At 49.8% G+C, this 11,836-nt stretch overlaps 1 protein-coding gene across 4 annotated transcripts in view; it reads right to left on the reverse strand.

Moving 5' to 3' along the window:
* Positions 1-11,022, reverse strand: part of NDST2 (N-deacetylase and N-sulfotransferase 2) — a 130,974-nt gene extending 119,952 nt beyond the window's left edge. For 3 of the 4 annotated variants that reach the window (XM_082764946.1, XM_082764944.1, XM_082764948.1), the window contains exon 1: positions 10,864-11,022. The gene's annotated coding sequence lies outside the window, so the exon portion shown is untranslated. Of the gene's footprint in view, positions 1-10,591; positions 10,724-10,863 lie in introns of those variants that run through there. The other variant, XM_082764945.1, reaches the window with a different exon arrangement.
* Between the last annotated feature and the right edge of the window lie 814 nt (positions 11,023-11,836).

The following is an 11,836-nucleotide window of genomic DNA, read 5'->3' on the forward strand; positions in this document are numbered from 1 at the left end:
CGCTTTTATCTCTTGCTGAAAAGTAAACCCAAAGTTTTCCAAGACAAAGGTAACATGTATTATAGACTTTGAAAACATAGTGTGATTTGGTAAATGCTTATTGTTACTCACTGACAGGAAGAAAAAAAAATGAAGTAAAAAAAAAAAAAACCTTCTAAAGAGAATCGAATTATCTCCCTTTTCCAATTTGTGTACATGCGATGGGAGGGTCTTTTGATAAAGCCAGCAGCCAAACGGCACATGCTGTTTAATTGTGATGAGCAGCACGATGCAGTGTGATAAGAACAGCTCAGAAGGCTAAGAAATAGCATTTGCCGAAAAATCAATAGAATCTGTTGGGGTGGAAATCTTCACAGGCCCTCGGATGTACGGACGTCACAGATCTCTGTGCAATGAACTTTCCCGAGATGAAACTGCTCTTTAGAAGAAAGCAAGTCCCATTGTGCAAAGCACAGCCCATGCAAACTCATACAATGAACAGCTCTTCTAACCAGAAATAAGCTGCTATAGAAAATGTAGCTTTTTATTAGAACTGACTTTTGGGTCTCCTCCTGACAGCTGACATCTTTCTCCAAAGCAACACAGCCGAATGTCTGATAACCGTAAACTACTTTAGATCTCGTAGTAACAGAAGAAAACATTACATTCCCTGTTTAAACAAAGCAATCAGGAAGTGCTCTTGCAGAAATTGCCACGTCAGATATCACGACTGGGTGGCAACTGGTTTGTAATCTCGGCTGTGGGGCCTTACAGTCCCAGCACCTTCTTTCAGGAAAATAGCAGCTGGCACACAAAGATCAGAAATACCAATATTGACTGAAGTTACATTCCAATTTGAACACTTTAAAGCTGTATGAAATGTTCAGATTGCTGGGCACTGGGGGAAAAAAAGCAAAGCTGACTTTCAAAACAGGTCTCTGATCTCCAGGAAAATCCATATTGGTAATGTAGTAAAGCCAACGTACCAGCAAGGCTGAGGGTCCTGTGAGCAGAACAAGGGTGCTCTCAGCCTTACCACACACATTCTCCTTTTCTCACAAACCATCCGAGTGCAAATGGTCAGAAAGAACAGGGTTTATCTCAAATTGGTAAGAGGTTGACACACTTCACTGGACTTAGAAGTAGATAAATATGGCAGGGGCAAATCTTATGAGCGTCTGGCTCTTGGAAGGGCTGGGGGGGCTCTGGTGAACCTATTTATTGCTGTAATCTTGAGCCAAATGCCTAAGGGTAACTGCTATTGCAAATCCTCTAAAGCCTGTGAAAACAGATAATCCATTGTTTAAAGACTTTAACTAAAAAAGACCAAGGTTGCAAAGCCTCAGGCAGAACGAACAATGAAACACTAGACAGGAGAGTACTTTGCATTAGTTCGCTGCACACATATTGCTATGCCCCGCATACTGTACAAGGAACAGCAGCAATTGGACCTCTGTGTCGAGAAAGAGCTTTTATTGAAGAGGAAGGAGAAAGGGGATTCCTCTGCCCAGCCTCGCAGCTACCTGCTCCCAGATGCACTAAAGGTTTTAAGCCTCAGTAGTGATTAGCTATGCCCAATATGAGCTACATTAAACAGGCACAGAATTTTTAAAGCACTTGGCGCTTGTTCTGGGTAATGAGGCCCCTTTAATAAAATGCTCCAAGCTGAATACTTAAATATTGCAGCATTCAAAAATCAGTAGTCATTTATAACCTCTGCAGTTAGTACATTTAAAGCACCATGATGCTGTGCTACCAGTGTAATGGGAACGCTGACCTTGGGCAGGAAGTTTGCCAAGCCAAAAAAATGCACAGTATGACTTGTTCCCTAGGAGAGAGACCATACTCGAGCAACCACAACAGAGGGGGAATTACTACACTCATGGCTGTCATGTACTGGTTCCCAGAATTGTCATTTCCAAAAATTAAAACAATTAACATACATTCGTAAGTGTTTTTAGGTGACATTTTCTCATCGCTGTTTAAGATGCTCCTGGGCGCAGTGACAGAACAAGGAACCTTTTGCTCTGGGCATTACCCGCTCAGAGCTAGATTCAGATCAGTACTACCTAAAAGCCCACTTTTTTTCTCATACTCCCCACTGATCTCTATTTCTGCAGTTTCAGTGCATCCAGCCCAGGAAAAGGAAGGAATGGGAAGGCTCCTTGCCCTCACAGAATGGATGTCGCCCACCGCAGTACCCAGTCCATTCCCACAGCTTCCCATGAAAGGAGGCATTTCTTGCTGCTTCCTTCTGTTCCTTCCAGTCAGGTGCAATCAGGTTAGACGGCAAAATTTCACTAAAAATATTACCTAAGGATAATTGATTCTAGGGTATCTAAACTTGAGATATGAGTGCTAGATTATGCCCTAACGTCTGCGCAGACAGGGCCATTCCATTCGCTTGGCTGTGAGCTCCTTTTTCTTATTCTGGCCATGGAGAGAGGGCTGACCTCTGCGCTCACAGGCCTTGCAGCCCCTTCCCCAGCTCCATCAGCAGTTTCACAGCTACACTGGAAGGTGGCTATCAGAAAAGGTCTTGACTGCAGCGTAGGATGAAACTTCACACAGGCCCAGGAACAGTTTCTGTCATCCCAACAGCGACACAACAGAGGCTGTATGAGCACGGCGGTTCCTGCTTCACCAGCCAACGAAGACTGCACAAGCTCTGCATGCCTACCAAATGCTTTTTCCAGATGAAGATGAAGCCTGATGACAGGGGAGAAAAAGAATCTTTCATTTGTGGTTTACACCCTACACCTACTATGAAGAGGTGTTTGTCTTAATTTTGTTTAAACTTCATTCTTTTTAGAACTATTGAATATAGACTGTATGACAAAATGGTTTGCAGACACCCCCTTCACAAAAAGCCTCAGTTCCAGCACAGACACTGCATCAACTCCCACTGCTTTGTCTTGCAGCCTTGTCTCTGGCTGATCTTCACCCTTGTACAGGATGCATTTCAGGAAGATATAATTGCAGGAAGGGGAAGGGGCCCGAGCACACACAGTAATTTCAGTTCTCAAAGATCTGTTCAGAACAGTACCATGGGTCAGCCTGTCAGTGGCGGGGTGCTAAGATACTGAGGAAAACACAGAAACATCTCTTTTTTAAGAAGGCACGAAAAGAAAAACCCCAGACCAAGAACCACTCTACACAAACCTAACTAGTTTTCTGACATAACATGTCTGGTAAATTGCACAGGTATGTAACGATAATGAAGCATTCCTCATCAGAGAAGCTGACAGGTCCTGGAGTACAATTCAGGAATCCCAGCGCAGAACCTGTGACCACGGGTCTGGTCTGTACCTGGATCGAAGTCACACCTTCCCTCTTCCTCTGGCTCCGTCTCCTCTAGAAACACCTACTGCTTTGATTTCTTCAATCTTCCTCCTCATAGGAAATCACTGATAAAATAAATTCACTGCCCAATTAAAAGTGGAAAAGAAGAGGAAGCAATGAAGCTGTAGTTATTGGCTCACAGTCTGCTGGGCGCGCAGCTCGTCTGTTACGTTGCTTACGTTGCCTGTTCCTGACACCCTTTTGGAGTTTAGCACCACTGTTAATTATCACCAATGTCTAACCTTGATAAATTTGACATTTTAAAATTTTGCTGGACTTGCTGGCCTGATGCAAAGAGAAGTAATGTGAGACTCCCTTCAGATTATACCACATGAAATTGTACTCTAAAGGTGATAATTTGGCATGTGTTTATTTAGGTGACTGCACCTCTCCTCTCCTCCAAAGACAGCAGTCCTGACACCTCATCAACCCGCCAGGACCCGAGGCACTCTGCAGTGTGCCATCACAAAAACATCTGAGCCTGACTGGGTTTCCAACTGATGAACTGAAAAATAACTCCCCCCACACACACACATGTTACAGAACAATAACATAGGAAAAAAGAAGGCTTGTTGTGTTCTGTTTATTTTAAATTCCACATCAGTTTCCTGATCCTGCTTTCTGAGTGCTTGTGCCAATACTGAGAAGGGTCAGCAGAGGATGGGATTGCTTTTCTCAGCAGTAGCATCAGCCTGAATGTAAACCAAGAGGGGAGTGTGCTGAAAGGGCATCTTCACCCTCTGCATTTAGCAATGGGAAAAAGCTTCAAGGGACATGCAAGTATGGTGATTACACAACAGCTCTACAACATGCAAAAGAATTACCTGTAACAACCTCAGAAAAACGTTAATGCAATGCCAGCTGCAAGCAGGACAATTCCTGAGCACTAGCTCATCCTTAACCTGCCCACAGACACCACAGACACCTCCGAGCTCTGCCCGCTACCACAGGCACTGTACCATCACATGTGGTTAGTGAGGAATCTGTATCTAAAAGTAATGCTGGGAAGGCAAACACCATTATTTCATCTGAGGCAAAGCAAGTTTTCCTGCAGAAATCTCTGTCTTTCTATGGACTCGGGCCATGGAAACCTCCCCTGTTCCCACGCTGTCACACGACGCTAACCCATAGGTGCTAACACATCGCAGCACGTTTTCGTGGTAGCCTTGACTCAGGGAAGTAGACTTGTTCACACCACGCTTTGATACAAGCGGCCAGATCTGAAACGGGAACATAAAAGGATATGGATGGAAGCCTGCAGACAAAACTAAATCAGGAGACAGTGACAGATCTCTGCTTAGGAGGAAGATGATTATGACTCAGCCAAAAGTAAAGCACATGCAGTTTGAGCTGAAGTATCGCTGACTGAATCCAGAACATTTAAAGAGGAGAAAAAAAATGAAAAAGGAAATTAAAAGTAACAAATTAAAATATGTTCTTTGTAACTGAAATGGAGAAGGGAAGGCTTGATGTTTCAGAGGTGCTCTGGACAATATCTAGACATGGAGACTAGCAGTTTACGCCAGGCTTCGATGCTGAAATGAATCTGCCTCTTTGTAGCCTTTGGACTAGCCCAAGACCCCATTTATGCTACTGAAAAGACAGGTTCAATGCTGTCTTTTCTTGTATGGTTCTCCTGAAAGGGGGTTCAAAAGCTGAGAGACAGGGAGCTCCGGCAGTCCTCTCACAAGGCGGTTCGTTCAGTGCGGATCGATGCAGTGCCTTCGTTACTTTCTGCCTGCTCTTTTTCTATCTCCCAGCCTGCAGTAACTGGAAGGGCAGGGGGTTCAGTGGCAGGAGCATGCTGCTGATTCCAGTTCCCCACCTCCTCAGCTGACACGATGCCACTTCCAAGACGTCCCTAGGCTCGGAGCAGACGGCCGCGCAGATGATCCCCGGAAGAGAAGCACAAGCCAGACGTGGGCAATGACAGGTGGAAGAGGACAACGCTTTAAGGAGTCAGCCAAGACCCCAGCCTTTTCTCCACTGACAATTTCTGCCTTTTATCAGCTCGCACTGTGTTCCCAGTCTTACTGGGCTCCTCATTCACCTTGGGCCATCAAATATTAAAGAGGTATTCAGCTCGCTGTGAAATTATTTTATGCCTCTCGAGCAGTGACCTAGAAATAACATGCCACCGTTCTGGTCCGTCCCAACCCTGAACTCATCATTTGTTGATAAATAAAACTTCCAACAGTGCAAAGCAAGGCAGGAGAGAAGCCTGCTTCTTTGCCGAAAAAAGCCACATAGGACATTACAGGTCATTTTGACATTCAGCTTGCTCCCAGAGCCAAGCGTAACCTCAACTATTTGGATCCTGTGTGGAACACAGACCTGCTCGTGACCTGGTGTGGTTTCCCTGGAACAGGCACAGCTGGCCAGGACCACAGTACGGTCCTGGTCACCAGCTGGAGGGGGACCCTGACCGCTGAACAACTTAACCACAGAGCTAAGAGCAAAAAGGCCACCAACAGTTGCACAGCACGGCATTTGCAAAAGCTTTCAGAATGAAGGGTGAGTGTCACAGAGCCACTACCTCAGAAATAATACCCCCCAAAAAAGAAGAAAACTAAAGAAAAAGCGCTGTAAAGAAGACGGGTAGGAGAGCTGAGTTCAGAAGAGACAAATTTACGTAAATCAATTGTCAGTGAAGGCATTAAAAGTGCTGCACTGAAAGGAGCCCAGGATGAGAAGCAAGTGAGCATCCCTCTGGGAGGTGTTCAGCTTCTCTCCTGTTAGACGTCTGTCCTGCTGACATTTCCTACATCTGCACCAAGCATCCTCGGCCTCAATTATAGTCAGTGGAAAGACAAAAGAAGACTTCTTTTGTGATCCATCTCCCCAGAGGTGACCTTCTGCTTTAGGACGAAACGAGCTATGCCCTAACGCAAAAGGAACACAAAGCAGCCAGCTCAGATGGGGCCACCTCAGATGTAGACCTTTATGTACAGTCAGATGACTCTACAACCCTCATCAGCCCTGAGATGATTAAATTAGCTGTCCTAAAAGCCCTTTCTGATGTGAAATTTCCTGTGTGCTCAAAAGTATCAAGTTAGGCCAAGAGCTAACACAAAGCTGTTTAGTAAGACAAAAATACAAGTTTACAAGATCTTCTGGGGTTCTTCTAAGCTTCCTGAAGGAAATCTGCACTTTTTTGTTTTCCAAATTGATCTCTATTACTCGGAGATTATCATAGCTAGGGCCTGTCATCCTACTATTTCCTTTAAAGAATTTATACCAAAGTGATTGATAATTTAAGAGTTAATATCTGATGAGGAGCTCAAAACTCCACATGCAAACTCTGATTTTACTACAGAAGTACTGCCAAGCAAATTAGCATTAATTAGAGACGAGCTGAAAGACCAATAAAATATTAGGCTAATGGAATCATCCACAACCGTAAGGCTAAACACAACCAAAGAAAACCAAGCTGCTCCACCAGGTAACCGAGCGGTGCTGACATGCAGGCCTCCCAGCAGGAGCCGCTCGGAGGAAAGCCATCTTCTTGGAAGTTTCTGGTGCAGAAATGAAGGATGTGTGAGACCAGGGAAACAGAGGAGGAAGACCAGATGGCAGACTAGAACTGCAGAAAAAATAGATGAAGGAAGGAGGGATAAAATTGTCATCTCGCTGTCCCTCTCCCCTCCTTCCTTCTTGCATTATCTATGCCAACCCGGCTCCCAAGAGGGTTGCTGGATACAGAGGACAACTGCACATCAATAAATAAAAGCAGCAGCGGTCCCCAGGCCCGGGGAGGGCCGTGACCCCTTGGCATGTCGTTTATCACACGCGGTGTCGTGTCCTACTCTCTCCCCTCCTGGGGAAAGCCTCCCTCCCTGAGGAGGTGCCCGCAAGCCCTCGTCTCCTCCTGTGAGCAGGGAGGTAGGGAAGGAGAAACAGCCTCTGCTGGCTCTTGCTTTGCAGGGAATGCCCCGTACAGCCTTTTCCACACACGTAGACACTTCCAAAGGGGAAAAAAAAGGGAAGAAAAAGCAAATTCAGAATAATGAGAACACTGCACTGCAGCCCAGGAAGAAAACAGATCAGCCTGGCGCAGTACGGCTGTATTCTGGTCCTGCTCCCTCTCTTCCACCCCGCACACAAAGCACTGCCCCAGGCACTGGAGATGGTAACTGCGGGGTGACGCACGCAGCTTGGGACCGGCAGTAGGATCTGCCCACGCCCCATGCACCAAGGAGAGGACAAAACATGTTTCTCCTTTCCATGTCCGGAAAGGCAGCGTGCAGTGTTTTAGGCTAAGTTAAGTATTAATGTTTCAGCCTGAGAGCAGGCGCAAACACTGGCGATATTTTGTGTTTGCAACGCCAGCAGGAAGGACAGCGCTGGTAACACGCAGCTACAAACGCAGTTAAGGGACAGGTATTTCTGAACATCCCTTCGGTGTTGTCAGTGCACGTGCAAGTGCTGCGTGAAGCTGTTATTTATTTCATGCTGTCCATTTTACTGAACGAAATCCAAAGCAGGCTCAGTCTATATATAGAGACAGGCCGTGACCATCCCTCTTCTCGTCTGGGGAGCTTGTGCCGCTTTAAAAAACAAGCAAACACCAATTCCCGCTTCTGTGAAAACGGATCTTGGGACCTTACCCAGTAAAAGCCACAAATATTTTGAGAAGGCCTGGGCTGCGTTTCACAATCTTATCAGCCACCTCGCCTTCGCTGGGCCATCAGTTAGCTTACTAAAAATATTACAGCTGGCAATAACGTGATGGAGGACAGATATCTTCCTGATGTAGAAATTAATTCATCACGCACATCTACAGGTTTCTACTGCATTTTTAATAGGGCACATATGGATTCAGTCTAGCCATCTATAGCACAACATTTCTGGATATTGGTCTGTATTGAAAAAACGTCCCCAAACAGCAACTGCCAGGGGCCCGAGACCTTCAAATACTGCTATGCAGACAGAACAGCTAGGGCTCTGGTGTACGCACTCCAGGCAGTCCTTCAGAGGGATTTAAGAGGCAGCTGTGCACAGCTCTGCTGGAGGTTGCTGCTGGAGAGCAGGAGCAGCCACGCACAAGTACCTGAGCTGCTGCAGCACAGCCTGGGAGCCGGGCTGGGGCGGCTCCAGCAGCGCTCACGTTCCCCTCTGATGTTGGCGGAGTGGGAAAACCAGCAGCACAAGGGCAGCGGGCACAGCTCACGGAAAACACGGCCTCGGAGATTTCCAGAGCTGGAATCAGCGCTGAGACCAGGCATGTGCTGCGCCTGCAGACCAGGCTGGCGCAGGCCAGGGGTGAAGTGCCTCGGCACAGGCATAATGAAAGGCAGAGCTTTACCTCTTCATGTTACGTTCAATTAACCAAAGCGACCGTGCTCGGGAAAATCACAGCACGTTTTACAAAGGCAGCTGATGTTGCTCCGGGCCTTCTAAAAATAAGCTCCCAGCGCCAGGCTTCTGCCAGTTCTGAGCTGTTCAAAGCCCGTTCTTGCAGACAGCAGCAGCAGCTCGGCGGTATTTACACTCAATCACCGAGACTGGAAAGACAGCTAGAAAGGGAAAAATTGAACTCCGAGACCCTTGCTTCGGCAGCGCCTACGTAAAGGCTAGAGGAGCGGAGCCAACAAGCGGGAGCATTCACCCCAATTATTTCCAGGAGCGGCGGCGGAAGCGGCGCTCGCGCCCAGCAGCCCCGGCACAGACTGCGTGTGTGCTGCTGCCGCATCGCCGCCTGGCACCCCAAACCGCGCTGCGGCGGCACTTGGGCTGCAAATGTGATGTGCTGCAAAGGCTGCTGACAGCCAGAGGCTCTTCCCTCATCTGTAAAACACCCCATAATAAATTTTGTTAGGGGCTGGGGAGAAGGATTTGAGAAGAGAGAGAATTTAAGCGCAACCTTATGAGAGGTAAATGAGACCAATTAGAGGAGATTTGCTGAGAGTGCTGAGGGATTTTGACCTGAGCTGTAATCAGGGACAGATACGCATTCCTTTAAAAGAGGAAAACGAGTGAGAGATCATGTGTAAACAACTCTGCCAATTAAAATGAAACAGATTATCTTATCTATGCAGCTCTGCTCTGAGAACCACTGCATATTCCAGATACACCACAGAGAGATCAGAGATAGGCATTTAAACCCCTCACACAGGGCACAGTAAGAGGAGATACGCTGTGGTTCAGGCCACATCAGGGCCTCATCTGCATTTGGATATCCCCTCTCCCCCCATTTTATTTTTTAAGGAGCCATAGAAATGCTAATATAAAACCAGGCCCAGTCTTTTTATTTTTACCAGCTCATCGATGTAAGGTTAGGCACCGGGACACTAAGACGTGCCTTACACGAAAACCATGCAGCACCATCGCTGCAACTACTGGATACTGCCGAAAACACATGGCATACGTGTGTACGTGCTCCTGGACTGACAGACACTCACAGGTATTACTCTAAACCTTAAAACAGCAATTCTCAGCTTGTTCTGTACCGTACCCCCGTTGTGCTGCCCGGTGCCCCAGAACTCCCTCCCCAGGGGGCAGCACTGGCTCTGACACCAGGTTCGGGAGCCCAGCAGCAGCTCTGGGTTGTGTGACCCGAGCACAGCTCTGGCGAGGCCAGATGTGCCACTAGTTCTGCTCCGTGCCCCTGCTCTGCAGCTCATTTACGCTGCGCTCTGAGATTTCCAGTGATTCATAGGTCAAAATCATACAGAGGGACAAAAAACCTTTATATAGGCTGAAAAAATATCAAAATAGAGGAAGGAGAGACGCAATAGGAAAACAAGTTGGAGAAGTAGCAGCAAAGAGGGCAACACCATGGATTTAGGGAAAAAGAAAAACCTAAAGGGGAGAAGTGAGAAGAAAGAGCAATCTGGGGTGACAAGGAAAAATCTTAGAACAGTGAGCGTAGCAAACAATAACGCTACGAGATACATCCATGTTCACAGCTGCTGACAGTGGAAAAGTTTTAGAATATTTGCTGCCGGCTGCCAGCCTCTAGCAGGGAGTTTTTCCACTGGCTCAGCGCGGGCCTAGCGCAGTTCGGCTGCTCTTGGAAGCGGCCGGGCCCTCAGCACGGCACAGCCGGCCCGAGCGGCGAGGGGCACGGGCTGGGGAGCTGCTGCGGGGGCAGCTGCCAGGAGCCGGCTCCGTGAGCCCGGCCCGGCGCAGCTCCGCCACCCCGCCCGCTGCAGATGGGGCGCCTCGGCTGTCCCCGCGCTCCGGTCCTGGGGCTCTGCTCCTGCCGGCGAGGAGGCACGGCCCCGAGCCGCGGAAGGGGCACACGGGGCCGCTCCGTGCCCGTGAATACCTGTGGCTCTCGGGGTGCTCTCGCAGCGAGGCGTGCAGCCAGCACGGCGCTAACCCCGGCTCCTGCCCGGCGCTCCACCGCCGCCGTCAGCGTGCCTCGGGCCCGGGGCTGGAGCCCAGCGGCCGGGAGCCCGCGGGGAGCGAGCCCTGGCGGCCCGGCCCCTCGCCCCTCGCCCCGCTCCCCCCGCCGGGCCCGCACAGGTGGCTGCCGGCCCCCGCCGCCCCCCGAGGCCGGGCCGCCGCCGCCCTCCTCCTCCTCCTCGCCCTCCTCACCTGCCGCAGGAGCCGCGCCGGGCGGGCTGGGGGCCGGGCTCCGGGCTCGCTGGGGGCCGCCGTCCCCCCGGCGCCGCGGAGAGCTGTGCCTCAGGCCGGCCGCGGCCCGCCGGCTGCCGGCCGCTGGGCGTCCCTCCGGCCGCTGGGGGAGCCGCCGCCGCGCCGCCCGGCCGCCATCTTCCGCGGGCAGGGAGCGAGGGGAGGAGGGGAGGAGGAGCCGCCACACCGACACCCGCACCGACACGCCCCGGGCCCGGGAGGAGCGGGCACGGGGACGGGGCCGGGCCCGGCCGCAGGGGGCAGGGGCAGGGCTGGGGGTGACCGGGGGGCCCTGCCCCAGGCCCTGCAGCACGCCATGGACAAGGGCTCAGGCGGCGGCAGGAGCAGGGGATGGCCCCAAAGCACCAGGGGGACGCTGCCAGAGTTCAGCGCTGGGGGGTGTGTGGGGGTAGAATTTGAGATCCTGGACCACATTCCATGAGATGGGATTTGCTAGATTTACTACTTCCAACCACAATTGGTGGTAGAAGAAGAGGTGTGGGTTTTTTTTTTGGTAATTGCCCTCCCTCCCCCAGTCCAAGCACTCTCACATAGTAGAAGCTACAGCTGGGATCACTGCTGGGACAGCACATCACACACCCCACAGGTGCAACAATACTGCCGAACAGTCACATTTAGAACTGTAGTGGAAAAAGTAGCCCCAAAATATACCCTGTCCCCCCCCAAACTTTTACTCCTTCCTCAAACCTCCAGAACAGCAGTCACTTGCCTTTCTTCTGGTTTCACCATGTCACAACATCTCCATCCCTTATTCATCTTTTAGTTTTGTCCTGTGTCAGACATAGCCTTCTCTACTAACCTGCAAATGAATGTAAAACCTCTTTATAGCTCCTCTTCTCCCTGCACCAGCCTCCTCACACTCCAACACGTGCCCAGGACTCTGCTGTATTACTCCCTTTCCATCTTCCAGGCT

The sequence above is a fragment of the Aythya marila genome (assembly GCF_965140915.1).
Source record: "Aythya marila genome assembly, chromosome: 7".
In the NCBI taxonomy this organism is placed as follows: Eukaryota; Metazoa; Chordata; class Aves; order Anseriformes; family Anatidae; genus Aythya; species Aythya marila.